Genomic DNA, 22,805 nt, shown 5'->3' on the forward strand with positions numbered 1-22,805 from the left:
GAAAGCCTACAATAGAAGTACTGCAAATGGGACTTTAGGCCTCATCGCGGCTACAGTCCCTACTACAACACGTGGCCGGATTCGCCCATTAAAACTCGTGTTAAACATCAATGAGTGTCCTGTGGCAGTGACCGTTCTTTCGAAAAGGGAAGTAGAAACCAGTTGTGGATATACATGTACGTGTGCGTCTGCCAGGCTACGCGAGCTATCCAGTTGGTCGCCATGCTATCGGTATCTGACATGATTTACAACACAACACGTGGATTCGTCCCAACCTATTATTTTGCACTAAGGCAGATTTAAATAACTTGGCTGAACTTGGAGCTATTCCACTTGTGTGCTATTGCAGAATACCTGCACATCCGATTCACACGCTTTACAGAGTGGTTTTTGCCCTGGGCACTCTACTTCGGCTTTTTTATTCTCCTCTTGCAGCGACCGAAGGCTTATTTACGCTGGGCCACTGGATCCATTGTCCGATTTTGTTCATGAATTGGGTCCAAGTTCACATGTATTGTCATTGGCACACGGAGAGAGCGGTCGCGCACGAACGGTTGGCATGCTGCGCTTTGGTAACGGGAATTTACCTTCGCTGCATGCATTGATAAAGGTAAGCTTTTAATATGTAGTACGCTTATAAACAATCCTGTTTGCTATATTCTGTTGTAAAGGAGGAAGCAATCTTGTAAAATGACTGTACCGTGTCACGTCTGTGTTGGCTATGCTAATACAATGAATTATCAGTGTGTATAATGTTAGGGAACATGTTAACTGCACAAAAAAATAATGGCCAACCATGCATGCTGTATTACAATAGTCACTCGGTCCATTTATGCGAACCTGCCACTCGGGTTTCAATGGGCGTTTGGTTTCGCATAAAGTTATTTTTGTACCATTGAAAGGTGGGATCAGCGGCCCTTTTTTAACGCCAAAAACCTAAAACAGAATAATTGTGGAAATGATAGTTTAAAATATGACGTGACGTCCCATCTTCTCAATTTTGCCTCGTTAAAAGGCCATCTCCCTACTTATTATTGAAGGGAACAACATATCATGCTACCACTTTAAAGTTGGAACTGAACTCGCCATTAAAGGCACTACCTCCGAAGAGATAATTTTGGCGGGAAAATTGGAGCCAATACTAAAACGTGAATGTAAGGTTCCTTCTCATGAAAGATTGGCTATCAATTGGGAACCACCTTGGACAATGCCAGATGCTATATCTTGTCGATTAAATCACCTTTTTTTCGCATGGTTATTTCATCAATAGCTACAGCGTTCATGCCACAATTTTTGGCGTAAAATGCACATTGCCGAAAAAGAAATGTCCGCACTGACATAGTGGGCTGATCGGCAAATTTCCGGGCCGATAAACGTTCCCGTGCTTCTATCATTTCTTATGGTTCTCTAAAAAAAAAAGGAGCGTGAAAATTGGTGCAGAGAATGATGTTTCTGGGGTTTTTTTTCTTTCAAGTGAGAAACATATTGAGCCACCGGTTGATAGAGACGCAAAAACGCACATTGTTCCCATTCCCCATTAGTAATGGGTTTCGATCCGTCACCTTTGACCTCTTCAAATAAACACTTCGTTTTGGGCGGAATTACAATTGTTGCATGCTTTTTTTTTCTTTGCCTTGGCTGTTTCGATCCTAGTTTCGATGCGAATTTATTGCCCTGAGTACAACTCATTCAACGTTTATGATAAAACTATGGAGCTAATATAAAGGGTATAGACTAGTCATACTGGATTTTGGCTAGACTGTTCGTGGGGTTTCCTTGATTGAAAAATATGACCGATTTTTACGAAATGAGTCTTAAGTGCTCTTATGATATGGTAAGATTATTGCACGAACAAGATGGCATATTTTCATCTTCTCGTTTGTACGCTTTTATTTTACATCTCGGAGGGACTATAGAAGGAAGCTGTGAGGTCGAAACTCGAAAACCTGTGTAATAACTGCTGTGAAAGCATTCCAATCATGTTTTAGGAGACTACGAAAAGAGTGACTTGTGACTCATTTTGTTAGATTGCTTCACCATCGTTGGCCGTCACCGACTTCCGAAACTGCCAGGCACGTCCTGGCTGCTATGATTTTATGAATTGGCGTGTGTATAGCAGGTCAGTCCCCAGTCAAATGAAACAATTATACGGAAGTGCTGTCCCATCCGGATGGACTTGTCAAAACATCAAGCCACGCGTGCTATGAGGAAGAAACTGATTTAGTTATTATGAGTGAGTAACATTCCCTAGATTACATTTGTACTTATTTAAAATTGAAACAAAAATGAATAAATTAATTCTGTTAGTACTTGTGCAATAACAAAAATATTTTCATTCGATGAGACACCAACAGTCGTATTCAGTCAATGATTGAATAAATAATGATTTAATAAAGAGTTACATGTATGTGAAAATGCGTCAGACCACCACTCAATACTTTAATATATTTATCAACTTGCAGCTGGTATCTGATATTTTTGATATATTTGTAATGACCTTAACCCGTATCTTGATGAGGTTCGGGGTCAAGATCCAATCCAAATTCGACATCGGTCCACTTAAAATCTTTAGGTTTAATCTGAATAACTGCCAAATTAAATATTTCACGATCTCTAATTGTCTCGTAGTTCAAATCCAGAAATGTGCGCTAATTAGATTGCAAGCAGTTGTGGCATGGATCGTTCACTTAAAAGACACCATGTTTTAGAAAGAGAGGTCCAAGATTTTGTTTAAAAAAAGAACAACGTGAACCCAAAGACCCGTTCCTTACACCTGACTGGCTACCCACGGGCCTTATCTGGAATATTATTAAGAATAACCGTGCTTTTTTTCCCCAAAGAGACGTTATAATCTCACCGCAGTGTAACGTTCCTGAAATTATCCTTTCTGTATACGAACGCGGAACAGACCAAAATGGCAGTGAACTTGTAATGGCATTCCAGCGCATTATCATGCTAGGTTATTCAGTGACCATATTTTATCTTCATTTGCAGGAAATAATTGTTTATGAAATAAAAGCCGTTAAATATTTGTTACGAAAAAAAATGACAAACTTATTAACTAATTCAAAATTGATTTGTGTTTAGTTCTCATTGATTTGAAAACGCAATTCTACATTTTGTAATCTATAAGTTACCACAGAAGGGAAATTGGATATATTTTATCAGTAAATAAGAAGCTGTAATTTTTTTTTTTTTTTTTGGTCCAAAAATGACAAGTTGTGTTTTTTTTACACATTGGAATGCTACAGAGATTCCTTTTCAGGATTGGGTTAATAGTTAATAGTTGGTTGTGTATGAAAGCGGGTCATTAAATTCAAGGTGACCTGTACAGTGGCCCTTACGCGCAACAGGTAGGTTAAGATAATAAATAAGCCATTGTGTTACTGAGTTGACGCCGAGTTAAGCGTCAGCTGTTTTGTCAAAACGCGTCAAAGTGACCGAAATGAACGACCATGGCCTATTTTAATGAATACATTTTGTTATCTGCACTTTGGCCAACTGACCATTCTAGCCGAACGATTGTCCACAAAGGCGCAAGTTGGATTCCCGCCAAAATGCATGATGGGCGCTCCAGAAGGCCGGCGGTCCACCTTCCAATATACGAAGTGCAGTCGGCCTGTCTGATCTGTGATCAGTCATATATTACGCGTGAGCTTATCTAAATTGACATATAATGTAGTCACCAGGTATTTCTAAAACAATGACTATTGTTTGTCTTGTAATTATTTTATTTGTCTTCTCATCATTATTTATTAGTCATAAGTTGTGATATTGTCGTGCTAACTCTGATGATATGATATCAGTTCACATTTTAAGTTTAGGATGGGGAGATAGTGACGGCTGTAAGATGATTGACTTTCGTTTTCAAAATGGTCCCTCGTTTTTGTCAGTTTAAGATAGTTTTGAGCTCTCGTGCGGAGTTTAATTTGGTGTTCCATTTTCTGCACTTGGTGAGGGTTTTCCCAACGGTCTAGAGAGTGATATATTAAGGGTCAGGTCAGGTCGGGTCAAATCAAAGCATTCACTATTCATACATTGCATGGATCAAATATGCGTGCACAACAATAATAAAACTTGTAAAAAAAGGGGGGGGGAAACTGAGTCTGAAAGTACATTCCTGTAAAAAAATATATAGTTTGTACATTGTGCTGACTTGAGTTTTTATAATATTGAATATCAGACTAGTTGGCACAAATACAATGAAGGGTGAATTGATGTATTAAACTTCATTGTTTAGAGGGGGCAAACTGCTTCCTAAACGTCAGTTTTTTGTGTGTTTTAATTATAAGTTAGTATAGGCTCAGAGATTGGGCACCTGTGTATATTAACGAAGAAACCAATTTAAGCCAATACAACAACCAAGATCGAAAGTATATAAAAAAGAAACAAGCCAGAGGGAAATATTTCGAGATGTTTTAATAGACTGTTTAACTGGTCTTATTTGCAAGAAATGATATACTCCTTATTATAATTAAATTTCATATTAGTTTATATTGTGGTATTCAAGCAAAAGTTAGATTAAGGATTAATTTGTAGGCTCTAATTATCGTTTGGTGTCCAGGTTTTCATTGCGTACAGTCATGCCAAAGAATTTGGTGATTAATGGCATATCTACATTATCTCTTCGAAAGATAAGGAATTTATTTTATCTGGACCAGTGCCTTTGTACAATGAGTCAAAGTCCGCTCTTGGTACAGTGCAAACACTTGTTTTGTATTCTGTGCTTTTAAAATAATATCCATATTGACAGATGAAAATTTGGTTTGGGAAAAGGCGGAATTTTTCACCGATGGTCAGTGCCAACTGCAAAACCTACGGTACCTGGATTTTTTTTCATGAAAAGCGAATCTAGAATTTCTTCTGTTATTATTGGTTTACAAAGGTAAAAGTACGGAACTGGTATCAAGGAAGTGACCTTCGAACCATCAAGTATTTTTTTTAATACAGAAAAATTGTACTTTCATTAATAGTTCCCGCCAAAACGTTTGCTATTTGTTTGTGTACTTGTGTAGTTGTAGTACATGTAGTGTAGTAGTGTGAACTTGATGTGCCATAACTCTCCACAGATGTAACGTAAGCAGTAAGTGCGCACTGTAGCAACTGAAATGGTATAGTTGAACTTATGCATGGGTAATACCGACTATAAATTACGTTTTGCCAGAAACTTTCTCTCCGCGTGACATATACGACTGCTCTCTGCCGGTTGCCTTTTTGACCCGAGTTCGTGTATTCATTCAAAGCCACGCCCACTGTTGTATGCAGGGTTTGTTGCATGCATGTAGTTCAATGGCTTCGTAGCTCCATGGTCGCATGCATCGACTCGCAACAACACTCTCAGTTATTCGGATTGACGGGCAAGTACCGAGTTAATTGTGCCTTTGAAAACTGGGAGGTCTGATTAGTCTTATGCCTGAGCACCGTTATACCACGACTTGCCGTCTTGTTTATTTACACAGGTTGTTAATTAGATAAGTCTATTTCCTAAACTCGTTTATCCAGGTAAGTTATTTTCAAGTAACTCTTGTGTTTTAGGCTGGAGCAAAATATGAAAATGATTTTTTTTCCTAATGTTGTGTTAACGTGACATGCATGGAATGTATTCACAACTGCTACTTTTCGTACCAGTTATAAAAACGTGTAGAAAACAAGGGACAATTTAATATGAACATTCGAGAATGGTGTATGAACTGTGTTAAAGGTTGGCATAAAGCCTTGAACCGCAACACTAAGCTCAAAGAAGAAGAGGCAAACAAAATATCAGTGATTTTTACTGAATAGGCTGATAATATGATGTACGTCCATGTGCAATAGTAGATATTTTTAACGAACGGGTTTGAACTGAACCTGCAGAAAGCATGGACACCGCAAGGACTATCTGCCCGCGCATTGATAAGGTCAAGGATGCCGAGTCGTGTCGCCATAGAGGTCAAAGGTCGTAAAGAGAACACTCGGCTAAAACGTAATGCGCATGCTCTCAAGCTCGCGAGCGGTTGCACAGAAGCCCAGTGGTATTACATTTTGGCGGCATATAAACGTGAAGGTTAAAGCCGACAAATCGAACAACGATGGAAAGTGCAAACAACAGAGAAGGTGTTGACACTTCTTATGAGAATATACTTTTCGCGAAATCTTTTTCTTTCAAGTTCAAGATCAGTCACTGGAACGTGTTTTTTTCAAAGTTCTGTTTCCGGTGTGAAAAATAAAAACTGCCTGAAGCGGGAATCGAACTTATGACCCCTGGAACCATGTACCAACTCTTTAGCATTGCTATTCAATCTAACATTGGCGGTACGTCTTTATTGTACCAGGCAGCTTGGTTTTTCAGTAACAGTGAGCCCATTTTACGGTATCATAATAAATATAGATTTTGCAGATTTGATGTTACAGTAAATTAAGCTGTTTCAAGGTGAAAGAAAAATTACTGAATCAGTTGGTTGAGTGTGCTACATTTTGTGTTAAGAAAAAGCCACATCAGATTTGGCACTCATCATACTGTATAAAACGTGCCAAATGGCTTCGCATAGGCTGACGTACTGCATTCATATACCATTGGGCCAAGAGCTCTGAATCCGACACGATTATCTGGTAGTAGCATGGTAGTAGATACCGTGACTGTACGGAGGTTAAAGTGACACAAAAATGGTGTGCTTAATTAACGTCAAGGGAAAAAAGAGAAGAAATTCCGATTCAGGAATTACAATACAAACGCAAGGAGATCAGACGAGGAAGAGGAAGGAAAACAGACAAAAACCATGAAGCTCAGACTTGGAAGACAGATACAAGGTCGTTCATCCTGAGTGAGATCTGGTCAGCAGTCAGATGGAGATGTTTTGCAATTGTCTTGAAGAGTCGACATTGCACTCATCTCGGTCTGATTGTGCAGAATCCTAACACCGATGCGAATCAGTCAACGAGACAGTCAACGGATAAGCAACCTTGACTGTCTATACACATTTTCAATCTTTTTTTATGTAGGGATAAACTTGTAACATTAGTGAGTTTTAAGATCAGGCCTATATCCTGCGATTTGAGCAAACAATGCACTTGTACTGTTTTTTTAGCCACCTCGTTTGGAGCCTCCGAAGATTTTGAGGCTGAGAATGGCAGCGCTATTTCTTTGGTTGATAAAACTAGACAAAATGTCATCACTCGTTGCCAAGTTGCCATTCCGGATTTTGAGTGGCAACTAAAATATTCGTAAGTGCGGACCTATTACCACAACAACAGAAGTTGGCTGGGGGAAATCCCCAGGAAGTAGGCGTATATTTGAACTAGCACGTGAAAAAATAACATGTCATAACAGTAATATCAAGCATATTCTGCCAAAACCATATTCATGGTATCGGATACTAATTATTCGCTGTCCCACGTGTATTTTCAATTCACGGAAACACACGTCATGTTCGCCTGCGAATATGTCAATTTTGTTATCTGTTTAATCATGGAGCTATCCGAGTCACCGGCAATTGTGGGAAGTGTACATAACTTGCCAAAATAATTAAGTTTTCCCAGGATTTTTTTTTTTCAAAAAAGAGTATAGAATGTTATGGCAACTCTATGGAATCTGTGTGGCCGCGGCTCTTTTAACTTTAGTAACAGGTACTCGGTGTTATTTAGGCATTTTAATGCTAGGTTAGTTTTGTAAGTTTTTTTCTAATCTTATCCGCTTTTTTTTTTTTTACAAAAAGAGAAGTTAGTAGGAACAGTATATAGCATCAAAAATGTGTCCTATGAAATCAGTTGATTTGCCTTATAGCTCATTCAGTCGTTGCAAAATTGAGGCCCTGTCCATTAAAATGCGAGCAATTTCTGAGCCGCCATTTTTTGCAATATTTGATCATGTTTTTTTTTTTAGTTTATAAGAGCTGAAATTGCAGCCAGGATTGATGTTTATATCCACGGTTTTACCTTTAAAAGTTTTAACTTTTTTGCCCTCTAGCCAGCCGGGCTACTGAAACACTTGTCCGCATATTTTTCTTTTAAAAGAGTGTCTCTATTTTTACTTAACAGATCTAATAATTTCACCCTAAACAGTTAATAAAATTAGACACAAATTGATACAGGTTTTCTCTCTGAATTATTTTAATGATGTATTTCTTTCTGTCCTTTTATCTTTGCCGTAGCCCAACAATTTTGACTCGCTAGGCGGGCTACTCAAGTTAAGGAATGGGTCCTTGCTCTATGGTTGAGTCTTTGACTATCCTGTCGCTGTTTTGACTAGCATTTGGCTAGCGGGCTACCGCTAAAGTCGACGATCCTTTGTTTGAACTTAAAGAATCGTTATGTAGCTTGTTTTGTGTTTAATTTCCATCAATCTCTCGATAACGGTAACCTCCTTCCCCTGTTTCCCAGCCCCATCATATAGCGATGTTTATCCTTACTAATCAACCATCAAAATGGCTGATGGAATACTAACTACCACGCACGGAAATACTTCTCTCAACGTCCTTTGTGATTTTGATATTTTGTTTGAATGTATCAGTGCATTCTTCACACATTAAATTTGTGTACAGGCTGCTGGCACCAAACAGTGGACAAAGAAATAGTACGCTCCTATCTTATTTCGGGATACCCTGGACTCCTGGAGTACATTTACCAATAGTGTATTCTTATTTAAATAAACAGTGTGCTGTTGTTATCAATGCACGGTGACGCATGGTGGTGGAGGTCATTTTACTGATGTGTTTATATCATCATGTTACAGCATTTCGTGTGTGCGAGGATCCAGGTTTTTTTTTTAACCCATCTCTGTTTGCATTCAAAGATAGCTGTGTGCGGACCCATTGAGCCGTGTAAATGCGTGTGCCTGATTTTAATAGGACCTCCGTGCAGCATATACATGTATTATGCTAGCCTTGTATTATGCGGTGATGGTCGGTTCATAAATGAAGTTTTGGTTGACGATGTGGGAGGTACATTGTTCAAGAGTGAAATCGTTTGGATACATTTGACTGTTTCATATTTGAAGACTTCTGTGCATATAGCTACAGAGGGCATGGTTGGGAATACAATTTACTTCCGAAAACAACAGTCTGCAGAAAAAAATCCTGGATCCCATTTCCTCTCCAAAGCCATTTCATGTCTCTAATTCGATTTCATAAAACAGCCGTCCGCTGGAAGGCTCCAATCGTATAGCATTCTCGATCCCCTTTATTTATTTTCAAAGACCCAGCATATCTTCAGGTGTTATATCTGCGCGGTAGCACCACACAATGGGAATGAACAAAATAGTAGGGTCTTTTGTTGTCGCTTCGTTAGGCACGTTAAACTATGCGACCGGCCAATGAACCTGTTCATTCTTTCACAATGGTCATTTCAGGGGTGGTGGGCTTCATCTTTGAGGGACGAATTCCGTGCCGTGAATAAGGAACAAGTATACGGGGAAATATTGTACAGTTAGTGAAAACTGTTTCTCAGATACTAATGGTATGTCCATTCAGTGAAGTTATACAGCAAGAAGTTTTGCATTTTGCGTGCAGTTTTATGCAGGTGGTATCGCTCTGGGTTTGTAGTTGCCACCCCCTAGAATCGAAATGGTCTGACCTGCAAAGGATGTTTGAAAAGCTTGTATTTGCCTAATCCCATTCATTCCATTCTGCAACAGGTCAACGCGTGGACGGGCGTGCATCTTCCATGGGCCGTGCCCTTGGCTCACTCGTACAACAAGCGATGTGAATTCCGTGCGTGTGACGAACTTTAATTTTAGGGGAACTCGCTCAGCTTTGTGGTCGACTTTTCCCACATGGTACGATATGGATGGATTGATTTGCAGTTTGTGACATGTCATGTGCGCGTTCGGAGTCATATCAGGTGCTGAACCAAGCTGGTATTGGCATGGTGGGTAAGAACACTTTGCTACATGGTTATGATTACTGAAGTCCAATATAATGTTTTAATTTAATCTAGATTTTTGTGTTGCTTTTACCATACTGTTACTCACGCAATATAAGGCATGCACAGTATATTTCTGATTAAGAAATTGACCGTACTTTGTCATGTTTGTTCCTGCAAAGTGTTCGAGGTCAATCGGAATGTCCCACATCAAACATCAATCAACAGTCTGTTCAGTTCATGTCATTTTCTCACACAGGTGATTTACAAACACAGCCACGGTACATTTATACTCGCATTTACATTTTGTCAATTTGTAGGCCGGCTTATCTGTGTGATAATAAGCCACCACCCTCTGGAAAAAGTGCACACTGGAGCGTTAAAGCAATAACCTTTAGACTTTTTATTGATCCGACACTCACATGCGCCCGCGTGGTGGTGTGTACTGCGGGCATTTCTGGTATTCCTTATCACTGGCGCCTCCACGTTAACTGTTTTGGCGGTATTCCTGAATTTACAGTGAAGCCATGCTTTATGCGCCGTTCAATTGCCGTGCGCTAAGTAGCCTCCCACTGGCTGCTTGGTGTCCGGGTCGAACAAAAGTTAGCCAGGGCCTCTTTATTGTGGGCCATTGTGTGGTGATGAATGAAGTCGGCCACAGGCATTTCGAATATAAGCCCAAATTGTGATTGCTTCAACGAAAATGGCATTCATATAGCATGCGCGTGTATTGGATGGAATAGAGGTTGACTACACAAGGGTCCGGGTTACACAAGTGGTATGTTAAAATGTTATCCATGAAGAAATATTGGCTACTTCGTTCATGTGGTTTTACATGTTGGTCAATATACACGGAATCATAATTTTGTGTGAAAGTCACAAACTCATAAATTGCCAAAATCTAAAAATGTTTCTTGTCCCAAATTGTGTTTGTGTTTGAAAAAATGATCCTTTGTTCTTGAAAAATTAAACAATAAATTAATGACAACTAATGTTGTTAAAAAGTTGAGTTTACTCTTCAAAGTTACTCTTAGTAAACACATAATTTTAACGGATAACATTGCATTTTGCAAGCCACATGTAAAAAAGATCGAAACTGATTTCGGGATCTCCGTTGCAAAATGTTTGAATGTTTTGAAGACGCACTGAGGAACTAGGATTCGAAACGGAGTTTACTTGTATGTGAGGGATCATTACACATTCTCAAAGCAAATGTCCTAAAGCCAATCAGGACTGCCAAATTTTAAGCCGTGCTTCTTTCTTTGAGTGGTAGCTTGATAGTTGATGTAATTTTTAAAAGTTAATTCAGTAATTTGATGAAAATGTTTCCTTATATATTCTCCCTTTTCTCTCCAAAATGTATAATGTTTTCAGGCATGCAACATTTCCTCGGATCAGCTGACTTCTTTTTTTTTTTTACTTCCCATGTGTGTGTCATTAAAAATAAAAAACACTGTACAAAGTCTTGGAAAGATTCAAATTTCCACTTTTTTGTGACTTCCCAGTTGCATGCCTGTGTTCTACAACTTTGGCTATGTGTTACATTCGAGCAAAATGGTAAAATACTTGTTAAGTTTTCCACTTGAAGTTCTTTCCTCCTGGCCTTCCAAACTAAATGACTCAAAAGAGCAACACTACTAATTTTAATGAAAAGATGTATCTTCAGTACGTGCACTTATCGAAAGTAAAAATGAAGAACCGTGCCAAGTTACCAGACATATCAGAAATGCTTTTTTTAGTCGTTGCCTGATAACAAATCGCCAAGTGACCAGACATATCAGAAATGCCTTTTTTTAGTCGTTGCCTGATAACAAATCCTGTCCTCACACATTCTTTTAGTGATTCCCACGAGTAGATTGCTTCTTTCCCGATTCCCCTACACGTACTATACTACATTGTATTGCACACTTGCCTGCAGTATGGTACGACAATCACTGCTGACGGTCTTACGTAACAGTATTTAGGCCCCCACTGAATAGAAAATAAAAGTTAATTTTGTGTCTAGTGCAACCATAGAGAAAGGACATATGGTGATTCGGCGCTTCTGCACGAATTTATCTTTGTTGTCTTGTTTGAAAAATCCACGAACGGGAACAACTCAAGGCTCTGTCAAAGCTTGTAAGAATTGCATTTTGTTCGTTTTATACGTTGATTTGTAGAGGAAAAAGAGTTGGAAAATTCTGATGCCATAAACGAGAGCTGAAACTAAACCATAGAAGAAAAGGGATGTTTGTATCGAATTCATTCATTGGGGCCAAACATATTCAATGACATGTATTTATATTTCAACAACCTGTTAAGTTGGCGAGTATGCTGCACGCCAGCAGTCATGTCCACTTTCCAGTTGTACACTGTACGTTATGCATTGACTCGTGTGCACCTTAGAGTTCAGTAGGGTTAGTCTCCACCTGCTAAGTGCCATACCAAATAGCGCAGTACGCCATGACCTTTGACCTCCCGCCAAAGATGACGAGTGGCTGGTTGAGTTTCTCCCCGTTATTTATTGCGCCTCGGTTAGCGGTTACCTGAGCGACCCGTACCAAACAGCGGAGAATGCCGGGCAGGAATGCATTAAGCGCGCCATTTCAGGTCCTTGGTGTTACGATGGTGTTACCACAAATTCTGTCTGTACGTGTGGCGCATAGCTTTAGACATGGAGTTGCTTCACAGTTTGGGTGTTTTTTCATTCCGATTTAGAAATTCGACTGATGAAAAGCAAACATTATAAAACATCGAACCATATACACTGCTATGAAATACCGCAATTCCCTCATCTCTACATTGTGTAGTGCAGAGACGATTAGCGGTAGTGGCTTTTCCCCTTGGGTAACTCAAAAAAGGAAGGAATTTTGTGTCTGTTGGTGTGGTCTGAAAAGAACAGTTGAGTGCATTGACCATGGGAAGGGTCAGTTGCCTCGTTGGTGAAATACAAGGACGGAACGACTCCCAATTGCTCAGCGAACCCAGAATAGAATCAGCACCGTCAAAAGTCTAGCTCCACGGTCTAACATGGTCCGTCTGGCTGGCTTTTATAAATTGGAACCAAGGTCGGCTTTCACAAACAATAGTCAATATTTTGTTTTACCTTGTCAGTGTTTGTGCTTGTGCACTGAAGTGGAGGTTTGTTATGAATTGTAATCGTTTATACATCACAATGTTTCCGCTCTTACGTACATATACACTGATACCAGGAACGTTTACTAAAAGTAAATGTTTACATAACATAGTCGGGTCACTCTCTTTGTAGGGTTTTCATGAGTTTTGTGCAAGATTTCGTAGTTTTTAACTAGTTTGTGACTTTCTGTGAAATATTTTGCCTCTTCCAACTGAAGTTAGACCAGCTACCAAAACAAATGGCAGAAAAGCATTAACAAATTTTAGACCTTGACACTGTTAAGGGGTCGGTACCATTATCCACATGTATCTACAACCGCTTTTCTTGCCAATGACTTGGCGTAGCTGGCGGTAAATGGAAAATCCCACGGTGTATGTGGCGAGGTCAACTTTTGCCGGGAAAGATAAACAGAAAAGGCCAGTCGGCTGGCAACACGCTGGGGAGAATGGCGGGACTCCTGTGTAAGCTTCCTGCAGACCGCACTTTCAGAACATGAGCAGAGCATTTAATACAATTGACAAGTGGTTTGGTGGAGGACCAGAACTTAACGAAAGGGCATATTCCTTTGTTTGGTTAGGCCTAATTTATTAAGATGCGAGTCCAAGAAAAGAGAAGTACACTTGGTTAACAGCTTCTTAGAGGCTCTAAAGAACAAATATTCAACACCTAACACCGAACTGAGAAACTACATCCCGTGAAAAGTACTTCACATGAGCTCTAGAGAAGAAAACAGAAAATATAAACATGTCGTTGGTTTCGGATTTTCATGGATTTAGGCTCGGGTGCATAGTTTGATTATGACACATATTTAAACATGATTGCGGCGTTGGCGAAATTTTGAAGGATTTGTTTTTCATTATTTTCAAGTACATTGTATGTACATGTAAATCACTGCTGTTATAAGGCATCTTGTACAATCTCACACAATCGATTCCAACTAAACACTGACGTATCTTTGTGACATAACCATAAAATCTTTGAGCAAGGAATCTGGGATCCATTTTACCATAGGAAACCAATTAGCCTGACTAGACGTGCTGGACGAAAATAATACGTTACCTGACCTCACAACCTACATTTTAGTTATCTTTTGCCACTCCCTCTTGAGGTAACGCTTCCAAAGGAAAATGACCCAGGCACGTAAGGTCACAGCCCGGGGCCAAATCGAAACTACTCGGCGTTAATGGTCGTCGGGAACTCAGCAGGCTACCGAGTGTTTTGATGAGCGTTTTATGCAATACTTGTCCATGGTTTCTCTAGTAAACGAAATCGATAATTTCAACCTGCACAAAAGTGGCAGTCGAAGTTTCTGATTAATCTTTTATAATTCTTTCTGATTATTTAACAGGAAACGGCCTTGAATGACATTCCAGAGAGGGAACAATTTGGCATGAATGGTGTTCTTGGTGAGCTGAAATGATAAGTATTTTTCTTCCGCTGAGCATGTAGATGTTTGCCTTCATTAGTACTTTGCCTTCTACTGTGTTGCCTGGTAGGTCTTGACGAGCGCCATGTTGTCATCTTGAGGGTAATATTGCACTCGTCCCGGCCTGCTGGTCAGCTCAACTACCTTGGAGGCAAATGTACGTTGGATTGCATGTAAAATAGAACTGCTCCTAACTTTAACTCCATGCACCGAAGATACCATGCATCTGAAACTTGTTAGTCAAAAGATCGGTTCGAATCTTACCCAAACATTCTCAGGGAAAGTATAGATGCAGGATGAGCGTAGGATGTCTGGTGTTTTTAAATAACATTCTAAACAGGTGGATTAACCACTTAAAAGTCCCTTAACCCCAACCCATTAGGCCCTTTTGGCTAGGAACCATCCTCAATCCTGCAAAATCCTCCAATTGTCACCATGTAAAAATTGGATTCATCCTCCATCCTCCATTCACTGCTATGGGTTGAGTCAGTACGGATGACATTAAGAAGCAGTGCGGATGATATCGATCGAGCATAGGAATGCTGGGTACAGCCTACGACCTCGACCCATTGATCCTCCAAAATCAACTGGCACTTTTTGCCATTCATCCTCAATCCTCAAAAATCCTCCAAAACTGCAATGAGGATTTTGGAGGATTGAGGAGGGTTATACTTATAGGGTTAGCAGGTTTTGATTTACAAGTCCAAATCCAATTCTACGCAGTGAACAATACAAAAAAGGGTACATTGTAGTAAGATTTAAATGGCACCTCCGATGAAAAACAAAACCGTTTGAGGGCTAAACAAGAATTTGATAAGGCATATCTTCTATGAGTAAAACTCTCGAATAGCATCTGTGTGGTCAACATCAAAACATTGTCCATATCTATCTCCCTGAACTGAAAAACATATTTTAGAAGCACAGAGCAAGGAAACTGCAGTGATTTCCTCCAGAACTGCCCTTGATTTCAGACAGCTAAACATCACAGACCATCTTCCACTACATTAAGGGCGTGTCAGACAGGCCGAAATTAGTGTCATATGTTAACAAAGAAGAATGTCGTATTGCACTTGTCTCGGCCTGCCTGCCACGTGCTCTAGTCTCGACGGTCTCAAGTCAAACGGTGTCGGGAGACTCCGTCTTCGGGAACTGCCGATCATAACGCCAGGAGAAGTTCCGTTTAATTGGTAAGTACTCGACGTGTTAGCTTAAGCCCGCCCAATCTAAGGGAAGTGGGTACCACTTATCTTCAAAAAAATGATAAAGAAATATACAGGCATTGCAAGACATTGTGGGGATGTGATCAATGCTTGCACATTTCAGTGAACAGTGAGCAGTATTCTCATTAAACGTTTATATCATTCGCTCGTGGATGTATTAGCACCCCAGCTCATTGGCTCCACAAAATTGTAACCACGAAGGCACGAAAGCTCAAAGATATTACAGGTAGTACGAGCGGAGTACTCGAAATTGAGAATGTTACACCTTTTTGCCTTACTAATGCATTTGTGTGGAGTTGACAGGTACATTGTAGTCTGAAACGAACAATACCGTAATTGACTTGGATGTATGCAAGATAAATCTGATATGGATTTAAGTTATCTTATTAAACTTCTATATTTCACTTCATCAACTTGTCTCATTTTGTTTCCCTTTCTAGAATACCACTAATGTCGCCAACGGCCCTATATACGGCCTCAAATACCAGGCACTCATTGGTGTGGTATTCCTTGCTTTGTAGATTCACGCAGTCCTGATAGTGATAGCCTTGTAGATCTGTAGAGTGCAGCTGGCTCCCAGTCCGTCGTTCATTGGCGCAGTGTTGTTTAGGTCGTGACGTGTACAATGTTGTGATTTACGCCCCAAGTCCAATATTGCACTCGTCCCGGCCTAGAGAACACGGCCCGATCGTCATACGAATTGCAAATAGTCTACGAAGTTGTCGGTAATTTTGAACTCGTGCAGAAATGTTGGTAGTACATGTCACGCGCTGAATTTCACCTGAACATCGCCAAGTTGTGGAAGGCTTGATGGCTGCTAACCGTTCCAGCTGAAACCTTCCTCTTCAGGAACCATTAGCACATCGCTATGCCGATTTTGTGTGTTAACATTTGTAATCTAAAGTCTGACGGTCTTATGAAGCTCCGACCATGCTCTAACAAAGTTTTCTTTAATCTAGCTGTTTTATATCAGCTGAACGCCACACTAGTCTTGTAGAGATTTCTGTAGAAGTAGGCCTTACGATCTCGTCTTTTTGTGGCTTATTGAATGTTCATATCTTTCGTACCGATCAGGATGGCCATTCTTAAGCAGTATTTGCCTAGAGATGAAAACACTGTGCAGTGTGCAGAGCGCGTTATAATGTCAGGGTCGAATGTTTGTGTTAAGTGTACAAAGTTTACATAAATGGTTTACTTACTGTACCAATATTTCATTCGCTATTGAAAGTAATCGATAAATGTCTTTGATGGAATCAATGGGGTTGTTTAGCATAGCTATCGTTACCAGTCGTTAAAGTCAATAATGTTATTTGCCTTTCGGCTCTGAAGCCGACCATGCACGGAATAAACCAGTGCTTGGTCTGTCAGGGTCGAGGACTCCAAGGCCGATTAGGGATAGCACTATTCACGAATTGTTAGACACTTGAAGAAGGAAAAAGTCTGCCGGTTCACCTTTAACTAAAGATGATTCCCTGTGCTATTTTTGAGTTTCACGTGGAAAAATGGATTTGTTGTGTCAATTGCTATTTTCATAGAATGTAAAAGTTACATGTATTCACTTTTTAATGAGACGTCGAACGAAACAAATCCATCGACGATAAGTTATTGAATAATTCTTCACAAAAATTGAATTAAATGTACTGGGTGTCATACAATAATTCGGCGCTCGCAGGGTGGGTTCATTATTTTTGTGCGTAAAAGAGGATTACAGACGCCTAAAATTTGAATAAAGTATTTTGTTCGTTAAAACAAAGCATACAAATGAAAAGTTGTTCAAAAAATGTTAAGAGCACGGATATCATCTTTAATCAGGCATGCAACTTTTCCTCAGATCAGCTGATTTCCTCTTTTTTCACTTCCCATGTGTGTCATTGAAAATAGAAAAACACTGTACAAAGTCTTGGAAAGATTTGAATTTCCTCTTTTTTGTTGTGACTTCCCAGTTACATGCCTGTTTAATGCTCAACACTCGTAGGCCTACTGTGTACTGGGCTGGTACTTAAACAAATTTTAGCTTTTTAGCTTATAGAAGCTGGTAAAAGATGTTCAGTTTATAGCATCAAAAAGATCGATCATTACCTCATATTTTGTAGACTACATGTACATTGTTTGAATTTGGAGCCATAAACTACTGTGTACATGTACATTTGTATACGCTTCAGCAAATGCAGAGAAGACGGTGAGATGATTCCCCAGATGACGTCAGAAATCTCAGGTGATGGCGCACCGGCGGGGACATTTTCAATCCTGTCCAAGACTTTTCAAGTATTGCACTTGTCCCGGCCAGCGCGACATTAAGCACTTACATCAAGTCTACGTTCATGTTGTCTCTCAGGAAGAGCCATCTCAAACTGTATCCTTATTCTCCTCGACATGTTTGGTAACATTTATAAGAAAGGTATGGGACTATCTGTGCGCACATATCCACTAAGTTTCGTGTATATTTGAAGCGCTCCAATTTTTAAGAATCTTGCTTTTATCTGATATGTTTTTAATACCCAAATCTCTTTGAGATGCAAAAGAAATCCTCTCTCGACCAGTTTTTCAGAACTTATGCACTTTTGAAAGGTGTTTGATCACGAGAGCGTTTTCCCGACCCTGCGAGAAAAAAACGTAAGGTTGCAAATTCACGTCAATTTTGATTAAATAATATAAACCAACCCATCGAGCAGTCTCGGCCAAATGTTATATCCAGTAATTCAATTTCGCAATAAAATTAAGGAGGACTCATGCAAAGCCCATGTTGACCTCCCACCGCAGTGCGCGATATGTTTGTATCGTGTCATTGAGTTATGTCAGTCCAACAAGTGGGCCCTCCACCTACCCTTAGTCGTACATGTACATGTATATGAATTTTCGTCAACTCACTTTTTTTGTACTCTAACCTACAGAAGTTATTTTTGTATTTGTGTGCAACTGCAAATAGAGGAGTTTCTAGAATTTATAAATACTTTTTTCGGGGGAGGGGGTGGGGCGGGGGATTTCAAACCCGCCGATTTGAACTTAAACTAATGATTTTAAAGAAAAGTTGTGAAAGGTGTCTAGAAGGCGAATCTTATTCAAGATGTCAATCACTACTCGGAAGTTAAAGTAGTAGGCCTACGTGCCCGTGCTATTTAGTTGCACATAGAAAAATTGACTTTTTATCATTTTTGAAAAAAAATGCAACTTCCCGGCTCAGACAATAAAATCACAATAACGTAATTTGAGGAGCATGGGATAACTTCAGCGTCACGAACCGAATACATGTACATATAGTGTTTTCTTAAATTTGAGAAGTTTTCACCATGAACATTTATCTTCTTCCCTTTTGAAATGCTTTGATTAAGCCGAAATGCCATCTAATTACGTTAAGGTTTAAAATACAACAAAATTTGGAAAGATTTCCATATACGAAGTTCACTAATTTTCCTCTGTATTGACTAACAAGCCCCCAGATAGCAATTTCATGTCATCAAAGTCAATTTGAGCAGTGAGAAAATACAAGCATTTTCTTAGAAAACGCTTAGAATTTTTCAGTCCAATCTCATAGGGTTTGTAATTGTACACAGGGTGTTGAGTGAACTTCGTATATGGAAATCTTTCCCAAAATTTACAAAAATTGCTTACGATGCTCAGCTTAGAATTGCTTTTCAAAGTAAAATAATCATACAAAAGTGTTTAAAATGCACATTGTACAATGTACATGTAATCGCTCGAGAGAACGCGTAAGTGTACATGGAGGCCCCTACATGTAATTGAAATTTTGCTTTGCTTTAAGGATACGATTCTCCTGGGTACAAATACACATGTACACGGAAAATATTGACTAAGTTGAATCTTTTTTTGAAAATACAGACCTACAAAAAAAATCGAAAATTACAATCTCGAAATGAATACGATTGTACAGTCCTATTTATCTTTTTTTGGGGGGGGGCTTTGGCAACGAAGCAATGTTGTGCGAAACAAATTAATCGATTTTGGCTCATTTTAAACTCATTTTCGTAAAAATGACCTTTCAAATATGTTAACTTCGCTTGACTGAGATAACCAAATTATCTTTACTTTCACTTTACTTTTAGACTTTGTTTAATAAGGTAGAGGTTTCCCCAAACTTGTTCAATCAAAAATCAGCTTTATCGAACTTTTAAATTCTTATTCAAAATATATCTCAATTGACGGATGTTCTTAATTTGTTTTCTTTACATTACCAGAAGTGAACCCTAGTACATTGTACATGTACATTCCGTTTCTGCCTCATTTGATTGAAATGCTTGTTGCCAGGAAACATCAACATTTGTTTATTTTAGAGCATACAAGTGAAATCAACAAAAGTTTGGAAGAAAAAGGTTAATTAATGTTTATCATTCATAATTTTTGCACTGAACAAATCGAAACCGTTTCCGGCAGGTTTAACTTTGGCAGAAATGAGTACAATGTACTACAATTGAAGACTGAAAATATGGGGAAAGAAAGATAGCTCTTAAGGCCCCCCCCCCAAAAAAAAAAAATTCTTCGGTTTTTGGTATGGTGGAGCTCGCTCCAAAGTTGTGCGGCGACGCGGCTTTTTTCTTCAAATGTCTGCTGATGACTGCAAATAGTGCCCGACTAAATTTAGTTCAAAATATATGAGGTCCCAGAGAGGCCATACAAACCAGTCAGTTTGGCGGTTTCAAACATCATCTTACATTATTGAACAAAAAAACTTTTTAATTTTGCCGAAGCGCATGGCTACAGCGACGCGCGCGCATATCAGAAACCGGGGCCTGTTGTTATGGCCTAACTCCCAAAATGGATGGTTTTGGCCAAAATCTTCAAAGTATTGGGTGTTTGACTATTGATTGGTGCTCCTCTGACTTCCAAAGGAATTTCTGCGTTATTTTTGAGAAAAGTCAATTTTTTGGCCAAATTTTGATATAATTGTAAGGCTAACACCTTGCATTTTTTTTTCAATTTTGACCAAAAAATGGAATTCCTTTATTAAAACTTGCTAGAAAGATGCCTAAGGGACTCTTGAACAGATTCTTATTCCATTCGTAGAAAGATTATTCTTTTCAAAAGAAAATTTTCACGAAAATATTTAGTAAAATCAGTCAAAATTGTTAATTTATTTCTCACAAAATCTTCGAAATATTGGGTGTTTGAGTATTGATTGGTGCTCCTCTGACTTCCGAAGGAATTTCTGCGTTATTTTTGAGAAAAGTCAATTTTTCGCCAAACTTTGATAAAAAAGTAAGGCTTACCCCTTGCATTTTTTTAAATTTTGGCCAAAAAATGGAATTCCTTTAAACTTGCTAGAAAAATGCCCAAAAAGAAAATTGTGACGAAACTATTGGGTAAAATCAGTCAAAAATGTTTATGTATTTCTCACAAAATCGATGGTTTTGGCCAAAATCTTCAAAATATTGGGTGTTTGAGTATTGATTGGTGTTCCTCTGACTTCCAAAGGAATTTCTGCGTTATTTTTGAGAAAAGTCCATTTTTCGCCAAACTTTGATAAAAATGTATGGCTAACCCCCTTCATTTTTTTCAATTTCTTTCAAAAGTGAAATTCCTTTAAACTTGCTAGGAAGATGCCTAAGGGACCCTTGAACACATTCCAGTTCCATTAGTAGAAAGATTATTCTTTTCAAAAGAAAATTTTGACGAAAATATGGGGTAAAATCAGTCAAAATTGTTAATTTATTTCTCACAAAATCGATGGTTTTGGCCAAATCTTCAAAATATTGGTTTTTGAGTACTGATCGGTGCTCCTCTGACTTCCAAAGGAATTTCTGCGTTATTTTTTAGAAAAGTCCATTTTCGCAAACTTTGATAAAAATGTAAGGCTAACCCCTTGCATTTTTTTTTTCAATTTGACCGAAAAATGGAATTCCTTTAAACTTGCTAGAATGCCTAAGGGACTTTTGAACACATTCCAATTCCATTTGTAGAAAGATTATTCTTTTTAAAAGAAAATTATGACGGAAATATGGGCTAAAAATTAGTCAAAATTGTTAATTTATTTCTCACAAAATCGATGGTTTTGGCCAAAATCTTCAAAATATTGGATGTTTGAGTTTTGATTGTTGCTCCTCTGACTTCCAGAGGAATTTCTGCGTTATTTTGAGAAAAGTCCATTTTGGGCCAAATTTTGATAAAATAGTAAGGCTAACCCCCTTGCATTTTTTTTTCAATTTGACCGAAAAATGGAATTACTTTAAACTTGCTAGGAAGATGCCTAAGGGACCCTTGAACACATTCCAATTCCATTCGTAGAAAGATTATTCTTTTCAAAAGAAAAGTTTGACGAAAATATGGGGTAAAATCAGTCAAAATTGTTAATTTATTTCTCACAAAATCGATGGTTTTGGCCAAAATCTTCAAAATATTAGGTGACTGAGTATTGATTGGTGCTCCTCTGACTTCCAAAGGAATTTCTGCGTAATTTTTGAGAAAGTCCATTTTTGGCCAAATTTTGATAAAATTGTAAGGCTTACCCCTTGCATTTTTTTTCTTCAATTTTGACAAAAAATGGAATTCCTTTAAACTTGCTAGGAAGATGCCTAAGGGACCCTTGAACACATTCCAATTCCATTCGTAGAAAGATTATTCTTTTCAAAAGAAAATTTTGACGAAAATATGGGGTAAAATCAGTCAAAATTGTTAATTTATTTCTCACAAAATCGATGGTTTTGGCCAAATCTTCAAAATATTGGTTTTTGAGTACTGATCGGTGCTCCTCTGACTTCCAAAGGAATTTCTGCGTTATTTTTTAGAAAAGTCCATTTTCGCCAAACTTTGATAAAAATGTAAGGCTAACCCCTTGCATTTTTTTTTTCAATTTGACCGAAAAATGGAATTCCTTTAAACTTGCTAGAATGCCTAAGGGGCTTTTGAACACATTCCAATTCCATTTGTAGAAAGATTATTCTTTTCAAAAGAAAATTTTGACGGAAATATGGGCTAAAATTTAGTCAAAATTGTTAATTTATTTCTCACAAAATCGATGGTTTTGGCCAAAATCTTCAAAATATTGGATGTTTGAGTTTTGATTGTTGCTCCTCTGACTTCCAAAGGAATTTCTGCGTTATTTTTGAGAAAAGTCCATTTTGGGCCGAATTTTGATAAAATAGTAAGGCTAACCCCTTGCATTTTTTTTTAATTTGACCAAAAAATGGAATTACTTTAAACTTGCTAGGAAGATGCCTAAGGGACCCTTGAACACATTCCAATTCCATTCGTAGAAAGA

General features: G+C 38.6%; 1 long non-coding RNA gene across 1 annotated transcript; it reads left to right on the top strand.

Moving 5' to 3' along the window:
* The first annotated feature begins 9,604 nt into the window (after nt 1–9,604).
* On the top strand, nt 9,605–14,366 carry LOC119729474. The gene is made up of 2 exons (XR_005271248.1): nt 9,605–9,844; nt 14,298–14,366. It is a non-coding gene; the product is annotated as an uncharacterized LOC119729474 (long non-coding RNA).
* The last annotated feature ends 8,439 nt before the right edge of the window (nt 14,367–22,805 follow it).

The sequence above is a fragment of the Patiria miniata genome, unplaced genomic scaffold, assembly GCF_015706575.1.
Source record: "Patiria miniata isolate m_02_andy unplaced genomic scaffold, ASM1570657v1 HiC_scaffold_21, whole genome shotgun sequence".
Classification (NCBI taxonomy): Eukaryota; Metazoa; Echinodermata; class Asteroidea; order Valvatida; family Asterinidae; genus Patiria; species Patiria miniata.